Source organism: Centroberyx affinis, unplaced genomic scaffold (assembly GCF_046629955.1).
Source record: "Centroberyx affinis isolate AG114_WGS23_722 - 3 ecotype Tasmania unplaced genomic scaffold, CSIRO-AGI_Caff_v1 ptg002455l_1, whole genome shotgun sequence".
Classification (NCBI taxonomy): Eukaryota; Metazoa; Chordata; class Actinopteri; order Beryciformes; family Berycidae; genus Centroberyx; species Centroberyx affinis.
In genome coordinates, this window is record NW_027280692.1 from 21,005 (window position 1) to 34,982 (window position 13,978).

Sequence of the window (13,978 nt, forward strand, 5' to 3'; positions counted from 1 at the left end):
TTTTTTAACTTCTTTAAACTGCTCTCATTGTCTCCCTGTTTACCCTCACTTGTTCTCGCCGCGTTGGGTGACAAAAGGTTATAAATGCTTTACATTCACACGGAACAGTGAAGTTTTAGTGTTCGCTTTAGAAAAGATCTGCGTCAAAACGAAACAAAAAACACAAATATCCTTATTTGTTACCAACTAACATGGTGATAGGCAAGGAAATATTACTCCATCCAAGAAAGTCATCACTCCGAATTCACTTTTGCTGAGTATTTATTGCCTCTGTGGCATATTATATCATGAGGAATTTGACATTGCCTGACACAGGGAGTAATATTTCATTCATCTACCCACCTTCATATTCATCATAGTCATCATCCCTTTGTTCATCCGTTCATCCGTCTATCCAATCATTCATTCACTCGTTGACTCGAGGCTCTGATACCCGCTGTATTTCAGCACATTAAACTCCATGCTGAAATTTTAGTTGAAGTTACTTAATTATGAAGTATTACTTAATTAATACATTAAGTAATCTATGACTTTCCGCAAGCAAGGAATTCAACAACATCAGTTACCGTCATCATCTTTAATGATGACCTCATGCTGCACCAGGACCCTCCACCCCTCCCATCAGATAAAACTTCCTCTCTCTCCCTAACTGATCTCCCATTGGTTTAGACTTTTGAATTATGCCTCCCTGCATTATGTCCCGCCCCAACATCCTGTTTCAACAGGAAACACATCAAATCAAGGAAGTAAAGGTGCTGTTTCATGGGGTCTTTAACACCTTTTCTGTATCATTAGGGTCCGCTCTTCAATTAAACATATATATGATCCACAAAGCAACACTTAGTGGAGTAAATTTCAACTTTTGTAAATTGTTTGTCTGATACAGCTTTTTCATCTTACATAAATATACTGTGAGTGTGTGTGTGTGTGTGTGTGTGTTTTGGGTGAAGGGGGGGTTTATTAAGAAGTACAAAATTGACATTTTATTGACAAAAAAATAATATGAGCTGTGTGTGGAATTGAACTACAGACAAGATCTTAACTCATGCTTGTTTGCATAGAATAGAATAGAACACGCATGACCAGGGCTGGAGGAAATTCACAACAACATGATACACATGGAAGAGAAGACTTCTGACACACACACACACACACACACAGGCACGTTCTGTAGCAATACGCAAAAAAAAACTGGCAAACCAAACCAGTGAGGAAACATTATACTACCAAATTGTGTCTTGCAGTTGGACATGATGTTCCCTCTCTCTCTCTCTCTTCCCTCCAAATAGAAAGGCAGCGCAGCATGTCGAGTTTCCATTTCCATCTCCATTTCCATCGCCACACGTTCCCGATCCCCAGAGTGCCGAGCGAGCGAACGTGCGTGCGGGTCGGCTGAAGCGCTCGCTCCCCGCTGTCCTTTAATAAGCTCGGCGAGACGCGATGATCCGTCTCCGACCGACGAGACGCACGTGAAGAAATCGATGTTCTCTGACGCTAAAGCTTAAGGAATCAAAAAAAGTCCCTGCGTCTGATTTCATTTGGACACGGAAATTTTTGAAACCCGCTTGTATCAAAGATTCTGGAGCAATTTGGTTAACCTGATGAATTATTAAATTTAGGTCACAAAAATATCTTGCTGAGACGCACACAGCTTAGAGGGAACATTGTAGGGCTGTGGTCGAGACCGCCTTGGTCGAGTCCAAGTCCAGATCGAGTCATTGGTGAATCGAGTCCGAGTCGAGGACCAAGGGGGGGTCGAGACCGAGTCGAGACCAAGACCGCAAAACTACAAGTCCAAATCGAGACCAATACCATAGCAATGTGTTATCCAAGGCTACCATTGTATTTATTGACTAAAATAGCATTTTTTTTTTTATTGCCTAAAATAGAAGGGAGGTTTCTTAAGACATTTCAACAAAATTAGCATGTTTTGAGGACAAAATTAATTGTAGGCAGCTTGTTTATGTTCATAACATACAGTAGTTGCACCTTTACTTAACTAGAAGTGGATTCATCTATTTCACCTTTTTCTTACTGCTCCACAACCATATGCTGCTCTCAGCATGGCTTGACTGAAAATATTCTCACCTGTAATTTAAGAAGGCGAAGATGAAGGAAAAAAGACAGAGAAAGACAGCAGGAGCAGTAAGTAAGGAGAGCAGGAGTTAATCTCGAGACCGAGACCGGACTCGAGTACTACAGCCCTGGAACATTGGCTGATTTTTTTTTTTATTGTTCTTCACTATAATGCTAAAACTACAAGGCAAAGGTACGGCAAGTAGGCTACCAAACCTTCCTGTACCCAAATGACCTCCGTGTCCCTAGGTTTCACACCAAGCATGTTTGTTTTATTCAAACTCTGGAGCGTTAGTTGGATTCGTTTGGCCAGGTGAGAAAAATGCACCTGAAAATGTGAGTCTCTGTCATTTTCCAGTGTAAAATTTCACAAGGAAACACGATTTCTCCACGATAAAGTGGAAATCAGATGGACTGATGGCTTCTGCAGGAACATACTGTATATACTGAAGTCGTTTCACAATTTGATTGCTCAGGTCTACCTTACAGTGTTAAAATGTTATAGGTAATAATCAAATAATCTAAGGGGGAGAAATGAATGAGAAATGGACTTCCAGAAGCCAACGTTTCCGCTCTATTTACATTTAAATCACTAGCTGTCTGTAAATTGATGCATTATCAAAATTTTTCTTTAATGAAGCATCCGGATGAAGTCAGTCCCCCAAATACCTAACACACACACACACACACACACACACATACACACACACACACACCTCACCGCCCCATTATGGATGGATGTTTTTTAGGATTTTTTTTTTAAAGAAGGGTCAGCATGAATCATCACATGCATTGTAACTGGCTCATGCTCAGATTCAGTCTTCTTCTTTAATGAGGCCCGACCACGTTGCTTTAGCGATGTATTCCCCGTTGCCATGGCACCGGTGGCCATAGCAAATGATTCTACCGGTGACAGTGACTTTCTGGCTTTAAGGAAAAAGTGATGTTGTCAGGTGAGAGACTATTTCAGGAGCACAGCGACCGTGTTATGGTTCAAAGAGAGAAAACACATTTACAATCGCAGTTACTAAGATTTTAGCGAAGGAAACAGTTAAGTGGATGCTTTACATACGCTGCATATATATGTATCCAATTATTCAATACTATTCAATGCAATATATGTTGATATCAACCCATATGTATGAACACAACATAACTAAAAGGAGCTTGATTCTCCAGCTGTTACATCCAAACGCATCATTCCTATCACTTAGATTTTAAGTTAAACTGATTTCTTGACCCTGCAAACTCTTAGGATTTGGAATCAAGTCTCTATATAGTTATGGCTAAAAAACAATAATGGTCTAATGACAGAAATCCCAGATCTGGATCAGCAACAAAATCGAATTAATTGATCGTTAGTCCAAGGCCGATCTGTCCACTAAATTTCATGGAAAGTTTTTGAGAAATCCTGCTGACAGACAGAGAGACAAACAAACACACAGGGGCAAAAAAAATAAACTCATTGGCAGAGATAATTATGAACGTTTGTTGTGCTGAAAAGTAACGCACACCCACACACAAAATACACATTAGATTACATCAGTTAGCAGACACTTTAGTCCAAAGCGATTTACAAGTGCACAGAACCAACATGAAAAAGGCACATTGTGACAGGTTGTTTTTTTGTTTTTAAGATCATTAATTTTTCAAAAATACAAAAAAAAAACTCCAAGGTACTCTCTTTAAACCAATTAAAATACCTTTATTGTCATAGCATGGTCATATTAGACTTTAAAAACAAACTTTGACGTGTTTCGGCATCAAGCCTTCGTCAGGAAGTCAAAAAAAAAAAAAAAGCCTTCCTGACGAAGGCTTGAGTAGTTTGTTTTTAAAGTCTAATATGACCATGCCATGACAATAAAGACATTTTAATTGGTTTAAAGAGAGTGCCTTGGAGTTTTTTTGTATTTTTGTGTCAACATGTATCCCTATCCAAAGAGCACTTCAAACAAACTTCATTTTGAGTCCAGGAAGCGCTCCTACCCAAACAGTTTTTCATTAATTTTTGCATTCAGTGCTTGAAAATGCTATACCAGCATGGGCCAATATATTTGATTTGGTTTGGGAAAAGTACATTTCAATCAAACCTGTTCTCTGATGTAAAACAAGCCTCCTGTCAAGTGAAATGAGCCTGACTTCATAGTGTTCGGTCTCATATTCCCTATATTCATCCACACAGCAGATGCTGACAGGCGGATGAAGGGTGAAGGGAGAGGAGCCGGTTGTTGTCGGAGTGTCCTGTACTCCCTGATCCGCCACAGCGCGACCTGCCATGACGCAACAGCTCACCTCTGGAAACTCCACCGCAAAGAAATGGACTTTATATTCAGAGGAGCGGCGGACACACGATACAGTACAGCTTTTTACCTTCTGGGTGAACAGGTTTACTGTGTTCTCAGAGGTGTAATCCCTCCCACACTCAGGTTACTCTGTGTGTGTGTGTGTGTGTGTGTGTGTGTGTGTGTGTGTGGTGATACAACTTCATACAAAGAGACGTGACAAGGACAGCAAAGAATAAGGCAGGCTGGTAGAGAGAACTTTATTTTCCATTCTTCTTTGCAATCAATTGTTCAACAAAATAATAAAACTTGAAGGTAAAATGTGCGATTTTCTCTGAATATGCTTGGTGGATCGACTGTGTGGGGAATTGGACAGTAATGGAAAGTTGTTAGTGGTTTTATCATATGACCTGTAGATTTATAAATTGGAAAAATGAAATATAATTTACACAATATAGCTGGTTTTAGCAGGTTATTTTTGAAACCACCTTGACGTCCTATGGCACCAGGGAGTAGTTCCTGCTAGTTCAAAACAGAATGTTATTTTTTTATGTAAATTTTATCAACCTACACCAGTGTTTCTCAACCTTTTTCATATCAAGGACCCCTGATTTAGTCCACATCAGAGCCACGGACCCCCATTTGATGAGATTTTGTCTCTCAGACCCAAATCTGAGAATATTTTTATTGTCAGATATGATTTTGTCCTGAATTCCATGACCAATGATCTACCAGGGACACATGGATGATTTTGGTGTCTAGGTTCTCATCACTTAACAGGTCAGTTGACCAGCGGGGCCAATCTCAAAAATGTCACTATCTCAATCTCGCAAAAACTTGGTGTATTCCTCAGTCATATTGTACAAGGTATGTCTGTTTGCTAAAAAATAGCATAAAATAGCATGGAATAGAATAGAATATCTTTATTGCCACACTGCCAGAGCTGGTGGGTATTTCTGCAGATGCAGCATGATTGAGTGGAAGACAGTAGCTTCTATTTCAGTGTTTCCCCTCCCATCTGCTTGAAATAAGTAACTCAGGCAAATTAATGTGGATAATGTAATAGCAACAGTTGAATGTTTGTATATTTACAGAAATAACAGAATCTCCTTTCTATTTAGTCCTGCTCGTCTCCCCTTGCACCTGCTAAGAAGACTCTGAAGGTGCTGCAGATATCCTGACTACAGCATATTTATTTATAAAAATCATGCATGTGGCATCTGTGAAATATGAAAAATATCCACATGTATAACCACATGCAACACTGGTGATTTGAGCACAAAAACACAAAAAAAGATCCTCAGAACAGACGTTTTCTCTCCGACTCTCACTCAATTGTTCCCCTGAATTGAAATGCCAGCTGATTTTATTTTAGATCTTTTCTCTGTATTCACCCTTTTAGCGAGGTACAGTAGCCTGGCAACCTGAGTGAAAGTAGGTGGCATCTACGCGGCTGCCTGCAAATACAAAACACCAGAGGAAGAGGAGGGGGAGGAAGAGTAGAAGAAGAAGAAGACGAAGGAAGGGAAGAAGAAGATTGAGGAAAAGAAGACAAAGAGGATAAAGAAGAAGAAACGAGTCAGCGAAGTTGGTGATTCTCGGGAATGGGGGGGGGGGGGGGGGGGGGGGGTTATCCACACACACACACACACTTTATAACCACACGTCCCCACCAGTCTAATTGCCACACTGACATATACAGACAGGGCCAGCCACCTTTTACTGACGTTGCCGTGACAACCGCCTATAGTTACACCTGTGGCTGGGTCCAGGCAGGATGGAGAACAGGTTTACAGGAGGAGACTAACACTGTATCAAAGCAGACATCTGCAGCCTGGCTGACTGTCTGAGGTGATTCACAACATCTGGCAGACCTTCTGCAGCTCCAGCTGTTCCCCTGCAGGTTAGACCAGGACCAGGGCCAAGGCGGGACATCATGAGTCTATTCTCTTCACTGATATTTACCCATGAGCATGCACACTCTTGTTCAGAAACGCCCTGCTTCATACTCACACAGTTACACACATTCAAACCTGGGGGCCGGATTCACAAAATTCACACTTCTTAGGGAACAAAAGACATTCCTGTAGAGCAGTTTTCCCCCGTAACTTTAGTCTTAAGAAGTTAAAAATTCATCGAAATATAGTTTGTATTTTCGTAACTTTCTTATTTTACTTCCTAAGGAAACTCTTATGAATAAATGGCATTCTAAAGTTCTCAAATTTGTTTCTTAACTTTAAAATAACCTTTTACTTAAAATTGTTGCAGTGACAAGAACAGCCTTTAAATTCCTTCATTTAAATGCACATTTTAGACAAGTATTTCAGTAGTTTTGGTTGCTGTATCTTACATTTTAAGCTTAACATTTTATTGTTAAGCTGAGCTTGTCACTGTTTTTATTTGGTGTATGTCTCTTGTGTCATGAAAAGAATCTAGCAAATTAGACGTTTACGCTGAAGAGGCCTTTAGTAAAAAGGCAGTAACCAATGTCTAAGCCTTTTTCTAGACTTAGTTATTTATTTAAAACATATACTGTATATATATCCACCCTAAATAATTGTTCCAAATTATTTTCTAGATGAAAGTATAGTTTGCAGAAAATCCTTGTTTTATGCTTGTTTACATCGTGGTTGCTAGTTCGGCCCTATGTGAAAGTTTGTAAGCAAGGAGCAGTTCATAACAGAAGAGGCAAATCTGAAGAAAATACTGGGGAATTGCATGTAAGAGCCTTCTTAAGAACTTTCTAAAAATTTCTTAAGATCTATCTTAAGAGCTCTTTTGTGCATCTGGTTCCTGGGAGCTGCCCAGTAAAACCAGTCTGCTACTGTTGCTTACCAACCGTTAAATCTTCAAGCTGGATTTTCAGAACTATCCTTTATTTTGATATGATATTGTGCTCTATATATTAGGAGGAGTAGGCGACCTTCCTGTGTGTTCCTCTAGGAAAGCCTGTGTTTATTAGGGAAGCAAAGGCTCCAGGGACTGTTGTCAAATCCAGACTTATTATGAAAGCCGTCCATGTCTGAAACAATAGCCTGTGCCAGTCTGTCTGTGAGTCACGTCACGATCCAGTCCCCAGGCTGTGTCTAAATCTAACTTTAGCATTTTTATGAGTGATGAATGCAGCTGACCTGTGTGAGCATGACTCCAAGACGTTACTTCACACCAGATCCCCAGAGTTTCCCCTTCTAACTTCAGCACCGTCTGTACAGTCATGAAACAAATGGAGTGATTTTCAACGAGGACTTGACTTCTGAAGAGCGGGTGAAGAGGGCAGTGCAGTCCTTCTGCCTGCTGCCGAGAAACACACTGAATCCACCCTCAGATACTCTTACACTGTTATATATCGTCAATCTGTGACGTTCAGTTCATTCTAGGAGTTATTTTGTGATGGAAATATCTTGACCTGATATTATGTGGTGTACGTTTGGCCAGCTACCCACATGAATAAGAAAAACACATCACCAAACAACAAAATGGGCCTGGAAATGCAGATTTAGGAAAGGTTGCCCACGCTTTACAATGGAAACTACAATGGAAATAAAGCCAAAAAGCCGACTTGATTAGACGCCTCAATTCAGTCAAAACTCAAAGCCACATACCGTAACAGAAAACAAAAATGGATGTGACATGTTTGGATATTGCTTCTGCTCACGTGTGTCTTTTCTGCTTTGCTGTCAGTTCATATGGGGAACAGATCTATGGGTGACATCCTAGAATAGATCTGATATGAGCAGGAATTCAGAAGTGAGCATGAAAGCCTGAGGTGTGAACGTGGCCTTTGAGCACTAGATCTCTGACAGTAATTGCCCCTGGAAAGTTTAATCACCACCAGTAGCAATACCTGTGGTATTTAGGTGACAGTAGTGGAATTATTTAACCGATAACCGTGCTGTGATGCTTCAGTGCATTGAATCGAACACACGCTGTGGGTCTGTACAGGATCTGTTCTTGTTTCACACTAGACTCTCTTTATGAACAATAATAATAATAATACACTTTATTTATATGGCACCTTTCATATCATAAAATGCAGCACAAATTGCTTTACAAGAGAAACAATAAAAATCAATAAATAATGATAAAAACCAATCCTAAGATATAAGAAGCATAAAACAAATACAAGTATAAAATAAATTGAAAATAATAAAGAACAATCCTAGATATAAAACACATAAATCAAGTATAAGAAATATAAAACAAGTATGAATTAATGACAATGGTGTTAAAATAAAATGGTGGAATTAATTAAAAGCAAGATCATAAAAATGGGGTTTGAGCTGTTTCTTAAAACTATCAACAGAAGTTGCTTGTCTTATTTGTAATGGGAGTTTGTTCAAAACCTTTGGTGCATAAGAACAGAAAGCTGCTTCACCATGCTTTTTATAATTCATTTTTGGGACATTTAGCAAGCCAGCAAGCCTTTATTGACATTATAAAACAGGCAAATTTGCCTAAAAAAGATCACAAAGAGCAGCAAAAACAAATATCAAGCTGGTGTCCTTGATGTAGTTTGTAATGTTAAAAAATAGGATTTTCAGAAGCAAAATGAAAGCTTGTGACATAAGTAGATGTAACCATGACAGCCATTGTTATTGGTTGGTTGCTCATATATCCAGCATATCCATACCAAAACAACTTTTAAACCAAAGTGAAATATCCCTTTGAAACAAGTTCTTCTTCAGTTAAGGACCAAACCAAAGGTTTCATGATTGGCTCTCCTGTAAATGTGTTGGACGCTAACATAAAGGAAGAAACTCATGTGACTTGAAGGCTGGCAGACAGGCAGGGAAAATCTGGACAGGGACAGTAAATGAGCAACATGATTGTTTCTGAAAATAACAAAAAGCAAAGTGCTCAAGGAAGCAGTACAGCAGATGTTGGTCACACCGACAGAAGCTGCAAATGAATAAGATAGAAAATGAAATGAGGAGAGATAAGTATGGCATGAAGAAATATCAAATCCTGCACGTGTCAGCCTAATGTGGCGTGATGACACCTAATTTCAGACACAGGTCAGTTTAACTTTACCTGCAGCACCAAAGAAGCTGCTGCCTCCCCAAATCAGCCGCTCAGCAGGGAGCCAGGCTCTGCTCACAAGGCTGCGGAAAAAACAATGGAGCTTTTCTTCACCGCTATCTTTTCTATCGAGTCATTTTTAGCTCGACACATCAACCCCCCCGCTGGAACCACTCCTCTCCTCGCTCCTCTCATCACCGCCGCACAAAGGCACATTATAACTCCTCGGTTATCGAGGGACCAAATAGATCTATAAATGCATCCTGCGTGCCCGGTTCGTACCAAGCGGAGGGCTAAAAATGGAAAAAGCTCCCATTGTCCCTTAAATCATGCCTCAGCAGTGCAGCACTTTCCCCCTGAGTGTTCAGGCCTCACACGGCAGAATCACTCCGCTCCCGCCAGGCCGCCGCATTTCAGATCAGCAGGGCTTCGGAGGACCGGCGGAGGACCGGACTCGGTAAGAATAAGCCCTAATGGCTGGACACAGCAGTCCTGCTGAATCCATGCATGACTAATGGCTCCATCAGCAGTGATGACAGGAGCGAATGGGGGTTCGTTCCAATAGTGCATGTGCGCTGTCGGGGAGCGGGTTCACTACATGTAATTATGTAACTTTTCGACTGGAGGCATGGGGTTTTAGTCCTGGCCTCACACGCCCTCAGTCTCACCGGAACACGTCAGTCATCTTGATGAGCTGTCACCCATAGAGCCTGAGGCAGCCGCCGCCTGTAAAGCCTCCGCAGGTGAAGAAGAAGCAGACGGTGAACGCAGCCAAACTACAATTTAAAAAAGCAATGCTGATGTTTACTGTGTTTTGGAACATTTAACTTTGCTGCTCTTTCTTTTCTCCCTGCTTTCCAGCATTGTTGCTGCTACAGGGAGCCGAAGTCAACTAAGACCGCCTCACTGGTTTACTAGCGGATAGGTGGCTAGTGCAATTTTCCATAGTAATAATAATAATAATAATAATGAACTTTATTTATATAGCACCTTTCAAAACAAAGTGCTTCACAAGACAAATTAAAAATGGTGGACAACAATAGTAAAAACAATTTTAAAACAGTTTAAAGGTTATACAACATTGGGAAGGAAATATAGGAGCAAAACAGGTACATAAGAGGAAGAGTATAATAAGTAAAATAACACATTATAAAATAATTAAAATAATCAAAATAAGGAACAAGAGAATGACTTTGTATAATAATAGGTTTTAAGAAGTGACTTAAAACGTGAAAGTAAAATCAGACCACAAGCCCTGAGAAAGCACACTTATAAAAATAAACATACAGTTGGAGGGTGGGGGTGGGGGTGGGGGGGTATCAGCTTGTGGCACCCACAGTTACATAACCAATTACAATACATACACATTTTCTGTGTCTGGTGTAAGATTGTGTACTTCTAAATGCAGTTACAGTGCTACATCGTCTCCATAAGGAGCGTACCAAAATGATTGCACCTTTTTTTCCGGTGGGTGACAGACAGTGTAAACTAGTCGAAGACCTTAACTATCGCTTGCTATATGTCCATGGTGCGACCTTAGTTGGTAGGGTTTCTAGCAAGCTAACTGATGTCTTGCTTTGTTTTAATTTTTATTTAATTTTATTTTATTTATAGCTTTCATTTTTTCTAATTATTTCTGACCTATAATTCTCAAGGCTGTATGAGTCTGATGTTACAAAGACCCTTTTATCTCTTCATGCTAAGGTGAGAAGTTTAACAGAAAGTCAGTGTACCTTGCAAACTCAGACAGGATTATTAGATTTCTCTACTTTGGGCATTGAAAGCACAGTGACCGTTCCTTTCCATTTTATTTCAAAAGAAATGACATTTTTTTATGACACTGCAGATGTAGGTGTAATCATTCTTTACAAAGTAGTTTGAACTAGTTTTTCTACGTCCATTTAGTGAACAAAACCATATTTCTCTTGAGCGATGCTTCACTGTAGTAACTTCTGTTATAAAAATACACTTTTAAAGTAGATTCCCCAACACTTCCCATTTCTAAAACGCTTCAATATTCAATATACCATCATTCAAGGTCTCAGCTTGATGATTCAATCTGAAATAGTGTCTTTTTTTTGGTCAACTCTGGATGTAAGTTAATTATTTACTTATTTTAAAAAGAGAGATATTTTGTTTTGATTTTGTGCTGTCAATGATTAAGTGGCATTTTCCTCCTCCTGAAATCTCCTGAACAATTGACTGGTGCTGTTGGTGGACGGAGGTGGATGGAGGGTCGGGGGGGGGGGGGGGGTGAGCTGTTTGCCACTCATGACTTGTTTTCTTCTCGTCCGTCTGTTTACCTTTCATCTCGCTTTCCGCCCACGTCTCTGCACTCCTTCGCTCATTACAAATTCATTAAAAAAAGAACAGAACATACTCTTACAGTGGACACACCTCGGAGGGAAGGCGCGAGGAGACGTGTAAAGTACATCCTCTACATCTCTTCACTGTGAGAACCGCCTGCCACTCTCCGCCTCTCTGTCTCCATCTCTCTCTCCTCTCTCTCCATCTCTCTCCATCTCTCTATCCTCCTCTCTCCTCCTCCTCCTCCTCATTCATTTCCTCTGGTACAAGTCAGCGGGGGTGGAATTTGTGGATGAAAACATAAACACACGTGGCCCTCCTGACTACTCCACGGAAAAGCAAACAAATCAAGGTGTGTGTGTGTGTGTGTGTATGTATGAGAGTGTGTGAGAGTGTGTGTGTGTGTGTGTGTGTGTCCCAGCAGGAGGTTTGGCTCAGTGTTTGTTGATGTTCTCCGGCTGACAGGAGGAGAGGCTTATCTTAATGGGACTGCATGGCTGGAAAGCCTGCCGTCTCCATAGCAGAGGGCTACTCACACACACACACACACACACTGATGTTGCTCCATTCACATGTGGAACAAAAGCAAAACACCCACATTAACACACATCATGTCACCCGGCCACGCACCAGTGAAGATTAAGTATTCATTTCCAGTATTGATAGCGGATAATCGATCCATTCAGCTGCTGCTCTTATCTAGAGTGAATTACAGTGAGAAGCAGCTTCAGTTCCTGGATCACAAACATGAGAAGCAGCCAGCAGCAAGCAGTGCAAAGGTCAGAATCATGACACAATAATAATAGATGAGGCAACATATTCCTTCCTCAAAATCCGTAAAGGCATACTGAGCAGGATTTTCCCCCTTGAAACAGCATAAAAATTCAAATTCAAAAAATGATCCTACTCAATCATGACTTATGCTGCATTAGTGGTGTGTGACAGTGTCTGCAGAGAGGCTGCGTTCTGCCGGGATTTTCTTATTTCTGAATGTTCAGGATGTTTCTGGGCGTCAACCACTTGGTAGCAGGTGAGTCCTGCAACCAAAACCAGCTTTGTTGTTGTAGAAAAGCTGATACCTGTACTGGCACCTAACTGTCCAATAGAAAACAGGCCAACCCTGCATCGCTCTTCATCCCCTTCCTCTCCTTTTAATACTCGCCAACGGGTGAAAGCCAACGGATTCACTCTCGTATTGGAACAAGCCTCGCCCCTTTTTTACTGGTTTTTACCGATCTGGCAACCACAGGGAGGTTGTGTTTACTGTAAAAGCCACAAGCAGCAAAATCCTACTCAGTATGCCTTTAAAAGCTTGTGGATTTGAGAAGAATGAAATAAGGCCTTAAAAGTTTTTGAAAATGAGTGGATGGCCTTGAAACTTCTTGATTACTTTTTTATTATTATTATTAAATTATAGCATCCAAGTTCATCATTATACCTCAGCTCTCTCCGTTCAAGGATCACCGCTTCCCATTCTACGATATCTAATTGTGTCCAATGTCATGTCCCAGCCCGAAACATGACAATTGTGAGTTCTTGAATTTCACCCTTGGATTTGAAGGAAACCTTTTCTGTGACCCTGGAAGATTCATATTATCTATATATATTATTATTAGAGAAGTGGCTGCATTGTGTTTTTATCCATTAAAATTCACTGAACCCACTGGGCTGCATCAGAAATATGATAACCAGAATGAAGTGGTGAGGACTTTAATCTGTCTTTATTGCTCTCTCTCTCTCTCTCTCTCTCTCTCTCTCTCTCTCTCTCTCTCTCTCTCTCCCCAATTCAGTTTGCTTTATTGGCATGAATGTCATAACAACAAAATTGCCAAAGCGTCTCAGGACAATCAACAAAAGGATCTAACAACAAAGTAAACAGTGGATACATTACTGATACATTACAGTAAAATAATCAAACAAGATTTCTCTTTCTCTCTCTCTCTCTCTCTCTCTCTCTCTGTGCATCAGTCATTCTTTTTTACATTACACCAGTGTCTCTCTCTCTCTTTCATGACATGATGTGACATGATTTATTAAGTCATAACATACCACTTTATATCAGAACAATCCATAACCTAACATGATGTGACGCAACACAATGCAATGTAACATAACGTAATGCAATACAGCATAACACATGAAATGACATACCAATCCATAACATAACTAATTAATACCAATCCATAATGTAACATGACATGACACAACACAACGTAACATCATGTTACATAATATAACGCAGCATGACATAACATGATGTGATGTGACATGACTTAAATTTACTTTCAATATAC